This window comes from Dipodomys merriami, unplaced genomic scaffold (genome assembly GCF_024711535.1).
Source record: "Dipodomys merriami isolate MVZ:Mamm:240054 unplaced genomic scaffold, mDipMer1.0.p SCAF_1117, whole genome shotgun sequence".
NCBI lineage: Eukaryota > Metazoa > Chordata > Mammalia > Rodentia > Heteromyidae > Dipodomys > Dipodomys merriami.
Window position 1 is genome coordinate 214615 of NW_027202402.1, and position 23002 is coordinate 237616.

General features: G+C 39.1%; 1 pseudogene; it reads left to right on the forward strand.

The window, feature by feature from the left end:
• LOC138822527 (myelin protein zero-like protein 3 pseudogene) overlaps nt 1-22564 on the forward strand; it is a 38229-nt pseudogene extending 15665 nt beyond the window's left edge.
• The last annotated feature ends 438 nt before the right edge of the window (nt 22565-23002 follow it).

Genomic DNA, 23002 nt, shown 5'->3' on the forward strand with positions numbered 1-23002 from the left:
GGTAGAGCTGCTTGCCTTGAGCTGAAGAGTTGAGGGACAATGCCTAGGCCCAGAGTTCAAGCCCCATGTCCGACAAAAATAAAAGAGCCAAGTGTGGCTATTCAGCAAGTAGATATAGGGGGAATTCAAGTATAAGTCTTTCCTGGGGAAAAATATACACAATATATATTTTTTGTCTTATAATGTTACAATAATCGTTATCAAATAGCACATATCCCTGTATTCAAATACTCAGAAGAAACTTGGGCAATTACTTGCAATTAGCCATTTAACCTGAGTTGGCCAAAGAGACATCAGTTAAAATGATAAAATACCAGTTTGAAAATGCCCCCTTTTCTAAACATTCACATAAAAAAAACTGGCCATCTTGCTGGATATACAGGATCTAATAAAGACACAATCTAAAATATTGTTCATAGGAGTGACACAATCCCACACAACCATTTTCAACCAAGGAACTAGAAGATTGAATCTTAGACGTTACTTAAACAATATTTACACAAAATATCAAGGTGAGAACATCCCAAAATGTAGATCCACAAATCAAATAAATTAAATAGCTTTATCCTTTTGTTTGAACTTGTTTATTGGTTTATTACACACGAAAGCCAAGTTTCCATGATTCTGTTTTTATACCCTAATGTAGAATGGAAACTCTTAATATAAAATTAAATGAACTTTACATTGACTGTTACAAAAATTCAAAATCTAATCTGTAGACTTCGGTTAGGCTGTCTGTATTAGGAAAGGCAATATTAATCATTTAAAACAATGTTTACACATTAGTTTTTCTACATCAGAAGAATGCTTTCTTACTTTAAAACCTTAAAAAAAATTATTGTTGGCTAAGTATTCATAGTCAAAATGCTCAAGACCAGAAGTGTTATAGATTTCAGGGTGAGACAATTAGTTTATACTTTGTAATTTGGACTATTCTCATGCATATTAGTGACTGAACATCCCTCTTTAAAATTTTAAAATTGGGGGTGGGAAGGTGGCTGAGTGTGGCTGGTGGCCTTGCATGCATGAGGCCTTGCGTTCGATTCCTCACCACCACATAAGCAAAAAGTAAAAAGCCACAAGTGGTGCTGTGGTCCAAGTGGTAAAGCAATAGCCTTGAGCTGGAGAGCTCAGGGACAGCATCCAGGCCCAGAGTTCAGGCCCCACATCCGGACCCCCCAAAAATTTTAAATTTTGAATTAAAATATTTTTTTTTAGGAATGCAATCTGTGTTTTAAAGAGGGCAATGTAACTGGACTCTGGTTGCTGAAGCATGTAATTCTAGCTACTCAAAGGTCTGAGAATTTAGGATCACAAATTGAAGTCAGCTGGGGCAGGAAAGTCTGGGAGACTCTCATCTCCAAGAAATTAGCCAAAATAGTTGTTAGTGGAGATGTGACTTAAATGGTAGAATATTAGCCTTTAGCAAAAGAAGCTCATGGTCAGTGCCAAGATCTTCAGCTTAGAAGGATGACTCGCACACAATAAAATGGCATTGGGTTGTATTTGTTTTTTTTACAATTTTTTTTATTTTGAAAATACCATACAGAGGGGTTAAAACTACATGAACAAGGTAATGAATACATTTCTTATTGAGCATTGTTGCCTTCTCCTTTGTTCCCCTTCTACCCCTTCATATTCCTTCCCCCCAAACGCCAAAGCTGTAAAGTTCGTTTTCTACATAACGTCTTGAACATCTCATTGTTGGAATGGGTCCACCTGCATACCTTTTTGAACAGTTTGATTTTTCCCTTCCCGTCCACAAATTATACCAACATCACATCCAATGAAAACAGGGTTATACCATGGGGGAGATACATACAAAGCTACAGAGAAATCTTCTTATAAATATGTTAGAAACAATACCATGAAATAAAAACATTTGAGTCCTTATCTTGGATTGTATTTAAATTCCCAAGAGTATACTCAAAAATTAAGATATCTGCTTGAGTGGCTCAGGAGGATACAGCACTTGACTTACAAGATGAAGGTCCCAAATTCAAATTACAATACTACCCTTAGAAAGGCACCAACTCATTCCTTGTCATTAGTTTCCTTAGGGAATTATTGTGCCATGGTATGGGAAGCCAGATGGGAGACAATCACCAGCTGCCTCATTGTAATATACCTTGATTCTCTGCAGCTGTAAGCTGCTGTCTCCATAGTAGTTTCCAGTGCAGTCAATGCTGTGCTCATCGTTTAGTATTTCCTAAAACTGAGATGGAAAGAGATGTGTATTATGGCCTAGGACGTTAACTGCCTGGACAATGCATTTTAATGTAACTATAAGAAACGCATGTCCTGTTGACACCAATATATTTGTAAAAAATGATTACATTTTCTAAATTAAAAAAGCACAGAAATTGGTGGTATTTTAGTTTTGTTAATCTCTGTGATCTGGCTGAATAAAAGACCTCTAGATTCTTCTATGAGTATTCCATCTTATATGACACCATATTCTGTTTAGATTCTATGATGAGAACGTGGACTTATATGGAGATGATATTGCCGAAGATGTATCTTTTTTTTAAATTTATTTTATTTTATTTTTTTTGTGAACATACTGTACAGAGGGGTTACAATTACATGGGCAGGATAATGCGTACATTTCTTATCAAGCATTGCAGCCTCCTCCTTTGTTTACCCTTCACGTCCCTTCCCAGCCCCCCCCAAGCCTCTCCCCCCCCCCCCGCACCAACGTTGTAAAGCTCGTTTTCGACATTACAACTTGTACTTCTCATTGTTGTATCAGGTCCACCTGTATCCTTAAACGACATATTTTTCCCCAATCTCCTACACAAATTATATTGACATCAAATATTGTGTAAGCAGGGGTTATACTGTGGGGGAGGGACATACAAAGAAACAAAGAGATAATCTTATAAATGCATTAGAAACAAATGAATGAAAGAAAAAAAGCATTAAAATACATATCTAAGGGTTCATTTTCCTCACATCACTTTATCTGTCCTTTTCAGCTTGACTCATACATATACTAGATATTGCAAGTAAGGGAAACCATGGGACCTATGTTTCTTTGGGCCTGGGTTACTTCACTTAATATAATTTTTTCCAAGTTTTTCCATTTCCTAACAAATGGGGCAATGTCATTCTTTCTGATGGAGGCATAGAATTATATTGTGTACATATACCACATTTTCTTGATCCATTCATCTACTGAGGGTCATCTGGGCTGGTTCCATATCTTAGCTATGGTAAATAATGCTGCAATAAACATAGTTGTGCTGGTAGCTTTAGTGTGGTCTTGTTTGTAAACATTTGGGTAAATGCCCAAAAGTGGGATTGCTGGGTCATAGGGCAGCTCTATGTGAAGTCTTTTGAGGAACCTCCATACTGCTTTCCAAAGTGGTTGAAAATGTTTACACTCCCACCAACAATGCAGTAAGGTTCCCTTCTGTCCACATCCCTTCCAGCATCTGTTGTTGTTAGAGTTCTTGATTTTTGCCATTCTAACTGGAGTGAGGTGGTATCTCAATGTTTTTCATTTGCATTTCTTTTATGGCTAGGGATGTTGAGCATTTCTTCATGTGTCTATTGGCCATCCGCCAAAGCAGTATCTTGAAGACTCAGCTAGAGGGGTCTCCAGAACTCCAAGGGTCCTCAGAGCATACACCAACAACCACTGATTTAGAGATCACCCAACTTAACGGAGCTGAAATGAGGCATGAGAACTCAGAGAAATTTCCATTAAGATGGAAGAACTGTTCTCAATTATTTGACACTCATCAGTTGGCAGAAAGGGAATCCTCCGTATCTGTCAGCTCAAAGACACTGAATTCCTTTCATTCAAACCAGACCCAAAATGCATTATTCTCTTCCCAGGTTACTAAGTACAATGACTTGAATCTCAGGTAAGACTCAGTCATGCAAAGGATTTGAAAATACCCCAGCCTTATTTAAAAACCACACTCACCCGGGCCACACAAATTAGGGAAATTGGGGAAGCTATCTGGGGGACTTTATTTGCAGAAGGTTAGGGACCACTATGGAGCCCCACCTACCTCAGCCTAGCCAAGACCACCACTTTTTCCACCCTCCAACCCTGTCCTCTTCCTCCTCCTCCCCCTATATTTGAGACTAGGATCCTAGGCCAATGCCATGCTCATCTTTGCGCCAATCTGGTTGCCACTCTGGCCTGCCTATATGTACACAATCTTCCTCATTGTGCAAGGTTATAGAAAAGTTGGATGTGTGTCCTCAGCAGTGTTACGCACAGAGGAAAACAGGTAGCATTGGGGAGCAGGAATCTGACACAGCCAACTCAGATCCCCATTTATACCTCTGGTGGTGGGGTGGACTTGATAGGCAGAGCCAGCAGGTGCTCCAACTCAGTCTCCCTACTGCTGAGTAATCAGAGGGCACTACAAGTTGCCACCTAGCCCTGGCATCCAGCTGCCAGCTGCAAGTTCATTATCATTGCTGTCACTCTATTTGGAACCTCTTGTCACACTGCCATCCACCTCCCACCGTGATTCACAAGAGAGGCTGAACCCTGGAATCTAGGAAGCAAGAGGATAGGTTTCTTCTACACAAATTATTTGTGTGCCAGAAGCAAAGAACAAGCCTAACTTCCATTACCTATTGGAGGGCCTAGAACTGAAGGGGTATTATTCAGCTGTGATAAAAAGAATAAGCACAAACTGTTGAATTCCGTGACTGATCCACTTTCCATTCTGGGAAGTCAGGGGTTTAGGGCCTTGCCTTCATACTCAGGTTTTCTTGTTCTTTTCTCTTAAAAGTAGCTTGCTTTAGCTGATTCAAAACTTTGGCAAAGTAGCAGGGTATAAAATTAACTCCCCAAAATCAATGGCTTGTCTTTATGCCAACAATGAGAAAAGTGTGGCTGAAATTAGGAAAGCAACTCCATTTGTAATAACCCCCTCAAAAATAAAATACCTAGGACATCTATGATGAAAACTTAAAAATCTTGAAAAAGGAAATCAAAACAGAACTTAGAAAATGGCAAAACTTCCCATGCTTCTGGATTGGAAAGATTAACATCGTGAAAATGGCAATATTTTCCAAGGCTATCTAAAAATTCAACGCAATACCTATCAAAATTCCAACCACATTCTTCACGGAAATAGAAGAGGCAATCCAAAAATTCATATGGAAAATTAAAAGACCCTGAATAGCAAAAACGCTCCTCAACGGAAAGAGCACTGCTGGAGGAATATCAATACCAAATTTGAAACTCTACTCTAAAGCCATAGCAATCAAAATAGCTTGGTACTGGCATAAGAACAGACCTCAGGACCAATGGAATAGAATTGAAAACCCAGAAATGAACCTACAGACCTATAGCCATCTAATCTTCGATAAGGGAGCTAAAAAAATAGAATGGAAGAAAGTCAGCCTCTTCAGTAAATGGTGCTGGCAAAATTGGATAACTACTTGTAGAAAATTAAAACTAGATCCTTATATATCACCCTGCACCAGAATCAACTCCAAATGGATCAAAGTCCTCAGTGTCAAAGCAGACACTCTGGAAACATTACAGGATGGAATAAGAGAAACCCTAGGTCTCCTTGGCACAGGCCGAAATTTTCTTAATAGAGACCCAGAAACACAACAAATCAAAGAAAGGTTGGACAAATGGGACTATATGAAGTTGCAGAGCTTCTGCATGGCAAAGGACATACCTAGCAAGGTCAATAGAAAGCCCACGGATTGGGAGAAGATCTTCACTAGCCATACAACAGACAAGGGTCTCATATCTAAAATATGCTTGCAACTCAAAAAATTAAATCCCCCAACAACAAATCCTCAAAGAAACAACTGCCCAATAAATAAGTGGGCTAATGACTTAAAGAGAAACTTCTCTGAAGAAGAAAGAAGGAGGGCCAATAGACACATGAAGAAATGTTCAACCTCCCTAGCCATAAAATAAATGCAAATCAAAACAACACTGAAATACCTCCTGACTCCAATTAGAATGGCAAAATTCAAGAACTCTAACAACAACAGATGCTGGAAGGGATGTGGACAGAAGGGAACCTTACTGCATTGTTGGTGGGTGTGTAAACATTTTCAACCACTTTGGAAAGCAGTATGGAGGTTCCTCAAAAGACTTCACATAGAGCTGCCCTATGACCCAGCAATCCCACTTTTGGGCATTTACCCAAATGTTTACAAACAAGACCACACTAAAGCTACCAGCACAATTATGTTTACTGCAGCATTATTTACCATAGCTAAGATATGGAACCAACCCAGATGACCCTCAATAGATGAATGGATCAAGAAAATGTGCTCTATATACACACTGAAATTCTATGCCTCGATCAGAAAGAATGACATTGCACCATTTATTAGGAAATGGAAAGACTTGGAAAAAATTATATTAAGTGAAGTAGCCAAGCACAAAGACACATAGGTGCCATGGTTTCCCTTATTTGCAATATGTAGTATATGTATGAGTCAAGCCGAAAAGTTCAGATAATGTAATGTGAGGAAAATGAACCCTTATATATGTATTTTAATGTCTTTTCTTTCATTCATTTGTTTCTAATGCATTTAAAAGATTATCTCTTTCTTTCTTTGTATGTCCCTCCCCCACAGTATAACCCCTGCTTTCACTGTATTTGATGTCGGTATAATTTGTGGAGGAGATGGTGAAAAACAAGTTGTTTAAGGATACAGGTGGACCTGTTTCAACAATGAAAAGTACAAGTTGTCATGTCGAAAACGAAATTTACAACATTGGTGCAGGGGGTGGGGGGGAGGATTCGGTGGGAGGGCAGGGAGGAGGCTGGAAAGGGATGTGAAGGGTAAACAAAGGAGGAGGCTGCAATGCCTGGTAAAAAATGTACTCATTATCTTGCCCATGTAATTGTAACCCCTCTGTACAGTATGTTCACAAAAAATTTAAATTAAAATTAAGAAAAGTAGCTTGCTTTATTACTTGGGCCATAGGTCTACCACTGTCTAATTTTTGTTTCATTTGGCTTTTGCTCAGAGTGTGAAAACTCAGCTCCTGCTCATAGTATATTTTTGTTTAAGGCCCTCGTTGGGAAATTTTGTTGAGTTGGGGGTTGAAATTAATTCCTAGTGACTCTTTCTGAGGTTTATATTATTATTGTGACTAGGTGATTACATAAATTTCTCTTATCGCAGAGAATTGTGGAAAAGTAATATTTTTTTAACAGTTTAAAGTACATTTTATTCTTGATAATATGTCAGTAACAAGCTTTGCTTTTATATAAAACAAAAAAACTTTGAAATTGTTCAAAACTTATACAAAAATTGAATGCTAGACAAAGATTTAAAGAAGTAGTTAAAATCATACCAAATTCCGTTCATAACTGACAAACTGTCACTGTAAATTTTACATTATATATATACCCACCATATATGTACACACACACACACACACACATATATATATACACATACATGTGTCTATACACAGGATTAATATTAATCACATTGAATTTGAAGATGATAAATTTATAAGTTCTTGATGGCATATACTATTTGTCATTTGGTCCAGTTCAGTTTAAAAAATAAATCTGCATTTTATTGAGCTTTAACAATATAAAAATAATTTCAAGTCCTTAAATAAACATGTTGTATTACTCTAAGAAGTATTGCTTTGGGTGAAGAGGTAGATACTTGATGACTTAGTAATTCCATTTATAATGACAAAGTTGTGTAAGTAGGTAATTTTTATTGATAATTTAATATTTTAGATAGAATATATTTAAAATTTTTAAATCTCAGACTATTAAACTTAAAGTTACTGATTACAATTTTTAAAATTCATTTCATAATACCAATTGCAAGAGATGTGGAGAAAGTTTTGTGGTAAATTTATAGTTATGGTATATTTAGTGTTAAGCCTCAGATTAGACTCTATCAGTAAAAGGATGCAATGACTTACAGTGAGGTATTACAAGGTCTCTTTCTTCCTACATATTTTCCTCTTAGGAAGTCTGATAAGAGTTATTTCTACGTATTTTTAATTTTCATATAGCTTAATAGGATCATACTCTTATAAAGTCATCTAAATAGAAGTTATAAGAGAATAGAGAAGCTGAAACATTCATTTAAATTTAGTCTATTTGTATCTGTTTTCTTATACTTCTTTAACACATAACTCAATTTCTAACACAATAAATTAACTGTAGAGTTTTTCAGAAGAATTATCATTCTACTATTAGCTAAGTAAGAAGGATGAATTTAAATTCAGGGAAATCTGGAGAGACAATGTAGCTGAGAAATTATGTTCTAGCCAAGTACAGAGAATTGTTTCTCTTCAAAGTTAATGAAGAATAAGATGACTAATAACTCCAAGCTCTTTTTGTTTTTGTTTTTGTTTTATTTTTCAGGTCCAAGACCAGGAATTGAATTTGATACCTGACTTTTTTGCTCATTTGATAGTGCTCTACCAACTAATCCATGCCTCCAAACTCCAAGATCAAATCTGGACAAAGTTGAACAGATTATCTTTGGTAGAGTTGTGATTTGAGTTGTGTTTTAAGTATTGATTAATCTATGTTAATGGTATTTTTTTTTAAAATTGTATTTTATTTTATTTGAGAACATACTGTACAGAGGGGCTACAATTACATGGGCAGGATAATGCATACATTTCTTACCAAGCATTGCAGCCTCCTCCTTTGTTTGCCCTTCACTTCCCTTCCCCGCCTCCCCCCTCCCCCCACCCAATTTTACCCCCCTCCCCCCACCCAATTATACCCCCCTCCCCCCCCACACCGAAATTGTAAAGCTGGTTTTGACATGACATTTTATACTTCTCATTGTTGCAACAGGTCCACCTGAATCCTTAAACGACTTGTTTGTCCCCATCTCCTCCACATGTTATACTGACATCAAATATAGTGAAAGCGGGGGTTACACTGTGGGGGAGGGACATACAAAGCAACAAAGAAATAATCTTATAAATGCATTAGAAACACATGCATGAAAGAAACGAAAACATTACATATTTAAGGGTTCATTTTCCTAACATCACATTATCTGGCCTTTTCCTCTTGACTCATACCTATACTAGATATTGCAAATAAGGGAAACCATGGGACCTATGCTTCTTTGGGCCTGGCTTACTTCACTTAATATAATTTTTTCCAAACCTTTCCATTTCCTAACAAATGGGGAAATGTCATTCTTTCTGATGGAGGCATAGAATTCCATTGTGTATATATACCACATTTTCTTGATCCATTCATCTACTGAGGGGCATCTGGGTTGGTTCCATATCTTAGCTATGGTAAATAATGCTGCAATAAACATAGTTGTGCTGGTAGCTTTAGTGTGGTCTTGTTTGTAAACATTTGGGTAAATGCCCAAAAGTGGGATTGCTGGATCATAGGGGAGATCTATGTGAAGTCTTTTGAGGAACCTCCATACTGTTTCCAAAGTGGTTGAACAAGTTTACGTTCCCACCAACAATGAAGTAAGGTTCCTTTCTGTCCACATCCCCTCCAGCATCTGTTGTTATTAGAGTTCTTGATTTTTGCTGTTCTAACTGGAGTGAGGTGATATCTCAATGTTGTTTTGATTTGCATTTCTTTTATGGCTAGGGATGTTGAACATTTCTTCATGTGTCTATTGGCCATCCTTCTTTCTTCTTCAGAGAAGCTTCTCTTTAAGTCTTTCGCCCACTTATTTATTGGGCAGTTGTTTCTTTGAGGATTTGTTGTTGGGTGGTTTAATTTTTTGAGTTCCAAGTATATTTTAGATATGAGACCCTTGTCCGTTGTATGGCTAGTAAAGATCTTCTCCCAATCGGTGGGCTTTCTATTGATCTTGCCAGCTATGTCATTTGCCCTGCAGAAGCTCTGCAATCTTATGCAATCCCATTTGTCCAACCTTTCTTTGATTTGTTGTGCTTCCGGGTCTCTATTCAGAAAATTTCGACCTGAGCCAAGGAGACCTAGGGTTTCTCCTATTCCATCCTGTAATGTTTTCAGAGTGTCTGCTTTGAGTTCAAGGTCTTTGATCCATTTGGAGTTGATTCTGGTGCAGGGTGATATATAAGGATCTAGCTTTAGTTTTCTACATGTAGTTAACCAATTTTGCCAGCACCATTTACTGAAGAGGCTGTCTTTCTTCCATTCTATTGTTTTAGCTTCCTTATCGAAGATTAGATGGCTATAGGTCTGTAGGTTCATTTCTGGGTTTTCAATTCTATTCCATTGGTCCTGAGGTCTGTTCTTATGCCAATACCAAGCTGTTTTGATTACTATGGCTTTATAGTAGAGTTTGAAATTTGGTATTGCTATTCCTCCAGCAGGGTTCTTTCCATTGAGGAGCGTTTTTGCTATTCGGGGTCTTTTATTGTTCCATATGAATTTTTGGATTGCCTCCTCTATTTCCTTGAAGAATGAAAAGTAATATTTAGTTGAAGTCACAAATATATTTTAACCTTCACAAAGTAAATTGTCATTATCATGGTCTAAATTTTGTGAATTCTGTAAGCTTTGACAATACAATTCTATAAGCTTTGACAATACAATTATTTCTTCCAGGTGATATTTACATTTCTTTCCTTTTGCTTATTGTAAGATGCTCTGACTTTCGCTCTCATCCCTCCCATCTCTTTCTGAGGTTTTATTGATTTACTTATTTAATTGAAGGGTAGAAGGCTATACTACTTGAGCCACAGCTCAACTTTTGCCTTTTTTAAGTGGTTAAAATGAGGCAAAAGTCCCATGGGTAGTCAAGGACAGTAAAGAGAGGCTAGAAATTGGAGGATTATATTTCAAAGTCAGCCTTGTAAAGAAATTCCATGAGACTCTTATCTCCAGTCCAACACTAATAGGCAGAAGATAGTAGACCTGTAGCCATGAGCAAAACACTTCAACTTTAAGTCCCTCAACTGAACACAGTGAAGCAAATTTCATGTACTTTCCTGCCCAACATGGCTTTCAACCATGATCTACAGATGTCAGCGGCCTTAGCCTTCAGGATTATAACTGTGAGTCAACATTTAGAAATCTTTAATTACCTCTTCTTTCACCTTTTCAGTTATTTATTATTTCTTTTTTTTGTCATTTGTTCTTAGGCACTAGCTCTCATGCTCAGTTTTTCCTTTCCTCTTGAAAGTACCATGCTCTACAACTTTGACCACAGGTAAACTACAGGCTGTTTCTCTTTTTTGTAGCTCTTCTTCTAGGGCTCAAACTCAGGTAAATGTGACTGAGGTTCTTTTTGTTTGTTTGTTTGATTAATTGAGTGGTGGTTGTTAAGTCTTGAAATTAAGTCATGATGAGTCTCCTTGAGGTTTTATTTACCTTTACCTTAATGGTAGTTGGTTTCACTACTTGAACCATAGCTCAACTTCTGCATCTTTTGTGGTTAATAGGAGATTAGAATATCAATAGCAAGCCAAGAGCATTACAGAGAGGAATGAAATTTGAGAATCATGGTTCAAAGTCAGTCTTGCGCAACAAAGTCAATGAGACAATTATATCTAATAAGCACCAACACGTAGGAAGAAGTAGACCTCCAGCAATGAGCAAAGCATAGCAAGTTCAAGCCTCAGTATTGAACACAGTAAAATGTCTCCTGCCCAGGCTGGTTTTGAACCACTGTCCTCAGAACAGGTAGGATTACAATTTTTATTTAGAAAGCTTCAATATCCTCCTTTTTGCACCTTTTCATTTATTTGATTGTCTCTTCCCCCTTTTTGAAAGTTCATGTCTTTTATTATTAGGGCATACCCATTTATGCTCAGTAATTAATTAATTAATTAATTAATTGATTTTGTCAATTGTAGGGCTTGAACTCAGTGCCTACGCACCGGCCTTCAGGGACAAAGCAGGCACACTACCACTTTCAGCCACAGTGCCACTTCTACTTAGTTGGACAAAACAGTCACCAGGGGACTTTTCAGCCTAGGCTGGCTTCCAATTGTCATCTTCAGATCTAAGCTTCCTGAGTAGCGAGGATTACAGACATGAGCCAGAGGCACCTGGCTTGTTTTTTAGATCAAAACTAACAAGCTCTACATTTAGGCCACACTAGTTCACTGACTTCACTGTCCATGAGAGTTTTGGCTTTTTTTTAATTGTGAAAATTCTGTACAGAGGGGTTACAATTACTTGAGCAAGGTAATGAGTACATTTTTTATCAAGCATTGTTGCCTCCTCTGTTTTCCCTTCCCATTTTTTCCCATCCCCTCCACACCCCCTGCCCCACGCGAAAGTTGTAAAGTTCGTTTTTTGACATAACATCTTGTACATCTCATTGTTGCAATGGGTCCACCTGTATCCCTATTTAAACAATTTTCTCCCTTACCCTCAACAAATTATAACAACATCGCATACAGTGAAACAGGGTTATACCATGGGGAAGGGACATGCAAAGCAACAAAGAAATCATCTTATAAATATGTTAAGAAAAATAGCAAGAAAGAAAAACCATTTGAATCTTTTTTTTTTTTTTTTGCTCAAAGCTAGCACAAACAAAAACTCTACTCTTGAGGGGTTTTTTTTTGAGGGGGAGCAGGCAGAGGCTTGAATTCAAGGCCTACTTACTCTCGCTGAGGATTGTTTTGTTTTTGGTATTTTGTTTTTCATTTCAAAGCTAGCAGGCTCTATTATTTGAGCCGTAGCTTAACTTCAATCTTTTATTTTTTGGTGGTTAATAGGAAATAAGAGTCCCATGGAAACCAATAGCACTACACAGTATCCTAAAATCTAAGGATTACAGTTTAAAGCCAGTCTGGGCTTTGAAAGACCATCAGTCTAATCTCCAATTAACCACATGAGACGGTAAGTAGTAGTTTTAAACTTGAGCAAAAAAACTCAAGTTCTAGCCCAAGCCTAGCACACTCAAGTTAGTTGGGCTTTCCTGCCCAGGCAGGCTTCGAACTGTGATCCCTAGATTTCAGATTGGATTAAAGGTATGCGTCTATATTTTAAAAACTCATTGACTCTTTTCTTCTTCACATACATTCACTTGTTTATTTGTTGGTTCTCTGGCTTGTTTTGAGGGCCTCACCAATCTTGCTGAAGGATAGCATGCTCTAAAACAGTTGCACTTTGGTTCAGTTTTTGGTTTTGGTGGTTAGCTGGAAGTAAGTATAGAGATTAACATAGGGTCCTGAATTGTTCTGATTGTGATTCAACGTCAGGAGCAAGGAAAGTTCATGAGACTGTTATCTCAAATTAACCTCCAAAAGATCAGAAATGGTCAAAAAATACTTGTAGTTCATATCCCAGAAAGGCACATACACACTCATGCACACACACACACATACACACACACACACAATGGTCTTTCCTGTCCTGGCTGGCTTGGAATGGTGATCCTCAATTTCAGTGTTTTGAGTAGGTAGAATTACAAATGTGATCCACCAGTTTCTTGGTCATTTTATCATTTTTAGTAGACTCTTTGTGCTCTCTTCCACTTTTAAAAAAATTATTTTGTGGTTTTCTTAGTGCTACATCTGTTTTTCACTTAGCTTTTTTTATGCTCAAGGTTGCTGCTGTACCACTTCAGCCACAGCTCAACTTCTGACTTTTTGCTGATTAGTTGGAGATAAGACGCAAATAGATTTTCCTGTCCAGGCTGACTGTGAACTGCAGTCCTCAGATTTAAGGATACTGTGTAGTTCCCTTGGCTTCCTGTGGGACACCGTCCTATTTACCACCAAAAGAAAAGTATGTGGGGCAGAAGTTGATCTGTGGTTCAAATAAGAGAGCCTGCTATCCCTGAATTAAAAAAAAATACTTGTAAGTCTAATTTGGCTACTAATTGTACACACTGCTTGTTCTATTCAAATAAAAATGAAACAGAAACAACTTATGCACAGTGACCAGGTAATAAGGATTCCTGACTGATAACCAGAAACGAATTCCTAAACTCATCTCCTATAGCCTTTTTTAGATAAAATTGGTCATTTGTGTAAGCTGAGGAGAGATTAAAGAACAAGACTTTACAGGCCAGTTACACAGGACTTGGGAATCAGGATCCATTGGTAAAGCTTTTCAGAGAATGACTAAAAACACACTCTTCACCATTCCAAATGGTTCTTCCTTCTGTGCAAGGGAAAGAGAGGTGAGAAGGAATAAATATGGAAAAAGTAAGAAGCATCAAACAAGGTAAATAATGTTAACTTTATTAGATAAAGTAAAACATAGGTGTACAGGGTGCAATCCAGAAAAGGACATGTCACCTCTGTGTGGATCCCAGTTAATTTAGTTAATAAAATTAATCGATGGTAAGGAGTAAAACCTTCTATTGATTTATGGAAAGGAGGTATATGGTGAGCAAGTCAATTTAATAACCTCAAGGATTTTGAACACAAAGGAGTGAAAGTTTTGGACTCTGCTTGAGCAACAGGAAGGAACAGAGCTGAGGAGGACTGAGATGTGCAGACATTGCCCAAGAAAGATCTCACTGACATCAAGTGTTCTTATGAATGCTGGTTTCCAGGGGCCCATGCCTGTAATCCTAGCTACTCAGAAGGCTTAGATCTGAGGATTGTGGTTTGAAGTCATTTGGGATAAGAAAGTTTGTAAGCTTTTTATCTTTTACAGTTCAAGAATATTCTTATTTGATGCTAATTGTAACCCAAGGCAGTGCAATTGGATACCAAGCTGAAGAATATTAGAAAATACACAGACAAGTGTAGACAAAACGAACAAAATCAATGAGGACGCAGGGTACCAAGGCTCAATGGCACCTGGGCTCCAGGTCACACAAGCAATCATATTTATTTGAATTCACACTGGGAAGGTTACCATGGATACATGCAAAAATGAAGCATCAATATTACAATCAGAGCCACCACAGTGAGTAACACTGGTTCCCTTATTGTTTTGAGAAAGGAGACTTCTCTTTTATCTCCCAGGTTTCAAGGCCTTTAAAGCACTATGGAAAGGGCAATAGTTTAACCCTCTCCGGAGCTCTATTTTAACCCTTCCATGGCCAGATATCATCTTTCAGAGTACTATTGAGGTGATGTTCAACCTCTCAAAACTTTTCTTGATTCAACAAATCAGCTTGAGTCCAATACACATATTAATATTAGTAGCATGTATTACAAACACAGTAAAAAGAGAAAAAATAATATTAGACATTTAAACAGAAATAACTGACTGCATTCTTTTATCCGGTACAAGAAATTGAACACTGTTGTCTAAGTCTCTAATAACACTTTTTTTAGATATAACTTCACGGCTTTCATAAAACCTCCTACATAGTCCTTAGAGTGTCTTTTTGACTCCCATTTTTATTTGTTACATTTGCATAGTAGTATAGTATGTCATCTTTAAAATCATATCACCTCATAATTAAAGTTTATCGTGTAAGTAAGTACTTGTGATACTCCAATAAAATATCACAAAAGTTGGAAATGGAGCTATGGCTTAAGAGCTATAGTGCAAGTCTTGAGCCAAAGAAGCTCAGGGGCAGTGTCCAGGCCCAAAGTTTAAGCCCTAGTTTCCACACATACACATCCCCCCATCCATCACCCAGACACACAATCAGATGATAATGTCTATCAAGTTCTTCCTTAGGATGATCTTGATGATGTCAGCAACTGTATCAAGTTTCTATCTCTCTTCCATGCATTTGTGGTAGTAGACAGCCTAAGACTTGTCCATGAGCAAAAGCAGTTATGTAACATATCCATCACAATGTCCAGCTCTCTTGATAGTAGATCTGCCCATCTTGGGACTTGATGGGACCCATGTACTCTTCAACTGGCTTTCCCATCCTCGGTGCCAACTGCTTCAATGTTTCACCATCCACACCAAAGAGGCTTTCAAAACCCCTCCCAAATTATCTGAATCCTGGATGCCTGCTATGTCACGAAGACACTCTGTGGGTATTCCCCTCTCTGACAGGCCATTTTAACTCCTATGCTCTCCTCACAGATGTAGGCAATGGTCTCTGAGGGACTTCAGTGCCAAATCTTCGAGAGATTTAGTTTCATTGTTTCCATAAGCTCTGGGAAATCATGCAGTAAAGGGTCCAGGTTAGAAACATAGGGGTATACATACCTCCTCATTCTGGAGGTTTTCATGTATGTTCTCTTGGCCATTGAACAGAAGTGGGGTCTCTAAAAGGAAACTTGTATGGTGATCTTTCTGCTTTGGTCCATACAACAAAGAACCACTTTCCCATCCCTTCAATGATTTTGACAAGCTCCATGTGATTCATGCTGAACTGCTTTCAATGCTGTATCAATGTAGAGGTCACAACTGGATGTTGTGTGGATAGCTGTCCATGCTTGATCCTGAGTTCCCTTGACATGCAGGGACCAAAACTCCATGTTGGGAAAGTGAGAGCATGATTAGCTGGCTTATATCTGTGTAGTCTGAATGACACCAGTAGGCATTGAGACCTCCTCTTTATGTCCAAGTACCCTCAGCATATTGATAAAGATTGACACACCATGGCAAGTCGTCACAAAAAAATTCTGACCTGGTCCTGGGCATTATCTCAAGCATCTCACCCACTTCTAGCAACTTCCCTTCTTTCAAGGTCTTGCCAATTCTCCTCCTTGTGTTCTCAGGTAAAATACTGCTGTCAGTGAGTAAAGAGCAGAGGACAAGGAAGCAGGTACTCTAGAGAAAGTAAATACTGAAACTTCTTCCATGGTGAGAATATAATTAAATCTGCAACTATAGAATAGCAAAGGAGTTAAGATGGTTATGCACACAGTTTGTGCACAAAAATGCCAGACCTAGAATGCCGTGTTCAGAGTTTCAGTCCATAATCGTCTGTAACAAAGGCATCACAGTTACAGATAAACCAAGTTCATAATGTCTTTTCTTGCACTCAGGAAATGGACACTATCCCTGAAGTTTATTTTTTCCTCTCAAGTCTACTACTTCACCACTGGAACCACAATTCTACTTCTAGTTTTTTGGACATAATTGGAAATAGAATTCGTACAGGCTTTCCTGCCCAAGTTGGCTTCAATCACTGATCCTCAACCTCATGAATAGCTAGGATTAGAGGATTGGCCACTGAGCCTGGCAACAACTCTCTTCCTTTTTATTTCTTTTGCTTTGTTCCTTTTTTCCAGTTATGGGCCTGAATTCTAGGCTTGGGCACTGTCCCTCATCTCTTCAGCTGAAGGCTAGTCTCAACCACTTGAGCCACAGCGTGATTTCCAGCATAGTTTCTGCTTAAGTGGTAATGAGCAATTGAATCCAGGGCCTTATGCATGCAAGGCAAGCACTCTACCACTGAGCCACCTTCCCAGCCTCATCTTTCCTTTTCTTAAAAAAATATTATTAGGAAGATGATGTTCAGAGGAATAACAGTTAAGTCAGTTAAACAGTTGTCAGGTAAAGAATCCATTTTGGGGGGACAATTACACCCCTTTACTGTTTCTCAATTTATACCTTTCACTGTGGCTTTTTTCTGGTTAACTGGAGATAAGAATCTTGCAGACTTTGCTTCCCAGGGTGATTTTGAACCGTGATCCTCAGATATCAGTCTGCTAATGAGTTAGGATTACAGGCTTGAATCTGAAAGACAAGAAGACTGTTCTGAATGTTGTCCTATATTGGTTATAGGGCTGTGGGCCTGAATGGACTTATGCAGTGAATGCCAGGCAGATCAGTCATCTGGAAGCATGTGTCCCTACTTAACCCTGACTGACTCTCAGAACAGATAGGTGATGCTTTCAGGGCAAGAACCAGTTTGTACCAGCTCAACAGAAGTCCTCACTATATAGGTCTTATTCAACAACTATTGGGTTGCTTATATTATCAAGACATTTTCTTTCTTAAGAACTTTTTCATTGTAAGATTGCAATAACTACAGATTCATAATGGTCTAGGAATACATGTCTGCTATCAGCTTTAATACCAAAGCCACATAGCTGCTACAAATCATGTTTTATTGATCTTATAATAGTTCTTGAATATTAGTCTTTATTAGTAATTATATTATTAATATAAATATTAAAGTTCTTCAAACATATTTCTCTTATTAAATGAATCCTTACTGTGACATTGAAAGCATCTTCTGGAGCAGCATTGGAAAAGATACTTGGATAATACTAAGAATGAAGGATGAGAAGTGTGAAAAACAGAACTAAGAGAATTACCAGTGTGACTGGGAAACATCTTCTACAGAGCAGAATCCCAGATTTCTGGAAACATATCATGTGAGAACAGGGCTTCAAACAGTACATGTGACCACATGGGTGAGCCTCAATGTTGCCACATAGATGTTATTCTTATTCCTATATGAAAGTCTCATGTTCGATGGGCTTTCACAACCCCAGATTTATGAAATTTTGCTGCCTTCTTTCCTTCAATATTACTTCATACTTTGCTATTGAGTGTAATTATTCTTTCAAAACATGAAAACTCAACACCATCTCTTGGACTGAGGCAATTCCTGTCTCCCTATGAATAGATCTGTTATTTAAGAGGCTTCCTTGGGCTGGGTAGGTGGCTCAGTGGTAGAGCACATGCCTTGCATGCTTGAGGCCATGGGTTCGATTCCTCAGCACCACATAAGCAGAAAAATGCCAGAAGTGGCGCTGTGGTTCAAGTGCTATAGTGCTAGCCTTGAGCTGAAGAGCTGAGGAACAGCACCCATGCCCAGAGTTCAGGCCCCACAACCGGACAACCCCCCCAAAAAAAGAGGCTTCTTGACAGGTGCCAGTGCATCCCTTCTTTAATACTAGCTTCTCAGGAGGCTGGGATCTGAAGGTCACAGTTGAAGCCTGCCTGGGTAGGAAAGTCCATCAGATTCTCATCTCCAATCAATTACCAAAAAAGTCAAAAGTGGAGCTGTGGCTGAGGTGGTAGAACACTAGGCTGGAGCAAAAAAATGCATAAGGACAGGCAGCACCCTGCCTGAGCCTGAGCCCCAAACCAGCCTTCAGGCACACACACACACACACACACACACACACACATACACACACACAAGTGGCTTTCTGCCAGACATGTCATGTGGGCCCATGAAATGTTTGGAGACGCCTCTTCAAATGGACTTGCCCTTGTATTTACTCCAGTAATGTGGAAATTGACTCTCAGTCACCTATATGTCCATTGGTTCAGGATTTTTACTTTGCATCCCACTTCCTTTGCTTGTTTTTTGAGGTGAGTCTTGTAGCTCACACAGATGTCAATACACTTCAAGATGCTGCTTACTGTCTCAGGGTCTGCATTGACACTACACATGGAAAAAGAAAACATGACCTGAGAGCCTCTGCTTACTCTGAGGACCAGCTATCCAAGCAACGGCAGCTTCCTATGAATGCAAACTGGAATCCAGGCTCAGGTTGTTCATAACAGACAGATGTGAGTTGTGTAAGGCTTGAATTGTTCTAAGGAATAGCAGAGAATTGAGGAAGGCAGAGGAACTGGGAAAAGACAATCGACCTTACCATGTTTCCTTGCAGTTCCTGGTCCACATTATATCCTTTGCTAATTGTTCTGCTGTGTGTGTGTGTGTGTGTGTGTGTGTGTGTGTGTGTGTGTGTGTGTTTGAGAGTGTCAGTGAATGTTTGCACATATACAGTGGTTCTGGGCCTTGCATTAAGGGGCTGGACACTGGGAAGGCAGGGTGAATATGAGCAAGTACATCATATGTGTGTGTGGAAGTAACTCCATCAAACCTCTGAGTGTGCAACTAGTAATGAAAGTGAAAAAATGATTAAGCAATGCTCAAAATCCTCCATAAGCTATTTAGAAATAACTTTAAAAAAGGGTCAGGAAGCATAGTTGGTAGGGGATATGAAAACATCTGTAGTTAAAACTGTGGGATTATTCAAGCAAGGTGCTGGTGGCTCATGCTTGTACTCCTAGATATTCAAGAGGCTGAGATCTAAGGATCATTATTTGAAACCTGCCCAGGCTGAAAAGTTATCACATTCTATATAAGATATACTACTCAGAATAAGCTCAAATGAGGCTTAAGCAGTAGAGTGCCCAAATTCAAACCACAAGACTGGCAGAAAAAAAAAGAAATAGTCCAAACTTAAGATGTCTAAGGAGTTTTAGACTAAATGTCGTATATAAACAAGGTACTATATTTTGGGGCTCATTTGTTGTTGTTGTTTTAAATATATCATGTATATTCTTCCTCCTACAATATGTCCCCTTTTGACTTTGACTTGACTTTGTTACCGTGCACCTTGTATATACATTTTTCTAATTTAGAGAGGGGAACCAAAATAACAAAAATGCTGAAACAAGGACACAGGATGACCCATTGCAACAATGATATCCATAGGACAGTATGTTAGAAATGAATTTTACAACTTTGGGTGGGGAAGGGTGGAGGAGAAGGTAAGGGATAGTAGAAAAAAACAAGGGAAGGGGTAACAATGCTTGACCAGAAATGTACTCATTGCCTTATTCATGTAACTGTAGCCTCTCTATAGAATCTTCACAATAAAATAAGATTTAGAAAATGAAAAATATCTAGTTACAGCTAAAGTACGAAAGGAAAAATCCTTTCATTCATTTGCCTATGGCAACAGAAATTAGAAATACACAGTCAATAGATATTTATTGCAAACCCCACACAGATTCATGCTCATGGCTACTTCACCCTCCTTGTCTTCAGGGGAAAATCAGGAGGAATCAGTACAAGCTTCCTATCCAATAGCAGTCTACTCAATTCCTGTACCAAGACTGCCATCTGTAGTGCATCAGATGGAAAAAGTTAACATTCCTTCCAAAAGCGTCTCAAATGAGCCCTATAAACCATAGCCTCCAACTGTCCTGATTTAACTCTTATTTCCTTTCCCAAGCTACAAATACATATAAACTTGTGGAGGGCTCTGCAGAGATGGACAATGACTTATAAAACATATACTGTTTCACACCTGTAGAAAATTAAAACTAGACCCTTATAAAGCACACTGCACAAGAATCAACTCCAAAGGGATCAAAGACCTCAGAGCCCAAGCAGAAACCCTGAAAACATTACAGGAAGGAAAAGGAGAAACTCCAGGGCTCATGGAACTTGCCAAAAGTTTCTTAATAAAGACCCAGAAACACATAAAATCAAAGAAAGGTTGGACAAATGAGATTGCATGAAACTGCAGACCTTCTGCACGACCAAGGACATAGCTATCAAGATCAAGAGAAAGCCCAACGATTTGGAGAAGATCTTCACTAGGCTTACAATGGACAAGGATCTCATATCTAACATATAATTAGACCTCAAAAAATTAAATCCTCCAAAAACAAATCCTCAAAGAAACAACTGCCTGATAAATAAGTGGGCTAAAGATTTAAAGAGAAAGGTCTGAAGAGGAAATAGGAATGGCCAATAGACACATGAAAAAATGCTCAAATTCTTTAGCCATAAAAGAAATGAAAATCAAGACAATGTTGAGATTCCACCTCACCCCAGTTTGAATGGCTATAAGCAACAAATTTAATAATAACTTATGCTGGAGAGGATGTGATCAAAGGGAACGTCCTGCATTGTTGGGGGGAGTGTAAACTTGTTCAACCACTTTGGAAAGGAGTATATTAAAACTACCAGCACAACCATGTTTATTGCAGCATTATTTACCAAAGCTAAGATATGGAACCAACCAGATGCCCCTCAGTATATGAATGGATCAAGAAAATATACACAATGGAATTCCATGCCTCCATCAGAAAGAATTAGGCAGATACCTGAGGAGCAGCCGGGATGCCGCTGATCAGAGCCGCTTGAGGCTAGGGCTGCACCTTCTCTGCCCTGATAGGCATCCTACTCTTGCAGGATTAGTGCAGCTTTTGACATACGAGGTTATGTTGGAGAAAATGTCAAGTTGAGATGTACCTTCAAGTCATCTTCATATGTCACTGACAAACTGACCATAGACTGTAAGTACCGTCCTCCCAGCAGCAGTCGCACAAAATCTGTATTTCACTATCAGTCTTTCCAGTACCCAACCACAGCAGGCACTTTTCAGGATCAGATCTCCTGGGCTGGAAATGTATACAAAGGGGATGCATCCATAAGCATAAGCAACCCTAACCTGATAGACAATAGTGTTGCGACCACCTCGACCAGCAAGGAAGACATGACCCGGGATTCTTCTCAAAGCAGTTTATTCGGGAACCTCATCTGCAAGCTTCTCCTTCCCCGCACCCGCAATCCGGTTATAAGCCTCCTGGATGGCCAATCCCGAGGTGCCATGCGGCATATACAAATAGGGTCACAAATACAGAAGCAAGCCAGTAGCCAAGCCATAGCCATATAAGGAGTTGTTATTCACAGAGAGCACTCGCCATCGGGAAGGCGGAAGGCGGAAGCCAGTGCCATCTTTGGTCGTGGCCCCTGCAGCTCTCCACACAATAGGACATTCAGCTGTGCTGTGAAGAATCTCCCAGATGTGCACCATGACATCCCCCTGATGGAACTAACAATCACAGAAAGGGGTTTTGGTACCATGCTGTCCTCTGTGGCCCTTCTTTCTATTCTTGTTTTCATTCCCTCAGCAGTAGTTATTGTTCTGATGCTTGTGAGAATATCAAGGAAGGCTGCAGAGATGAAAAAGCAGAGAAAGTCTGGCTATAAGAAGAAGTCTTGGAGTTCCAGGAAGATGGAAGAGGAGAAACTAGAGGTTAAACAAGCTCTCCCATAGAAAGCAGTTTTAGTGTTCCAGTGGACAGACCTAAGTCAGAGAATCACAAGTGTGCCATCACAGTAGAGAGAGTTAGGCCAGAGAGGGAAAATCCTGGCAAGGAGACAGATCTGAGCACTTGCCAGCATTTGCAGCTATGGCTGTGGCTGCAGCAGCTGCAGCCATAGCCGCCATACCTGCAACACAGAGAATCCGGGATGAAAGAGTCAGATGCGGCAAGTGAGCAGATTCTATTCAACACCAGCAAGAACCGACAAGGAGAAGACATCTTCATCCTGCAGTTAGCAGACCAGAGACAGCCCAGGAACCAAGACTCGGCGTGAGTAGAAGCCTGACGTCCTCACTCCTTCTCAGAGAGCAGAGGAGGGAAGCCACCTCTCATCCCCCACTACCGGAGATCTCCATCTTTGATACTGACAAGGGCCTGGCTGAGCTGCT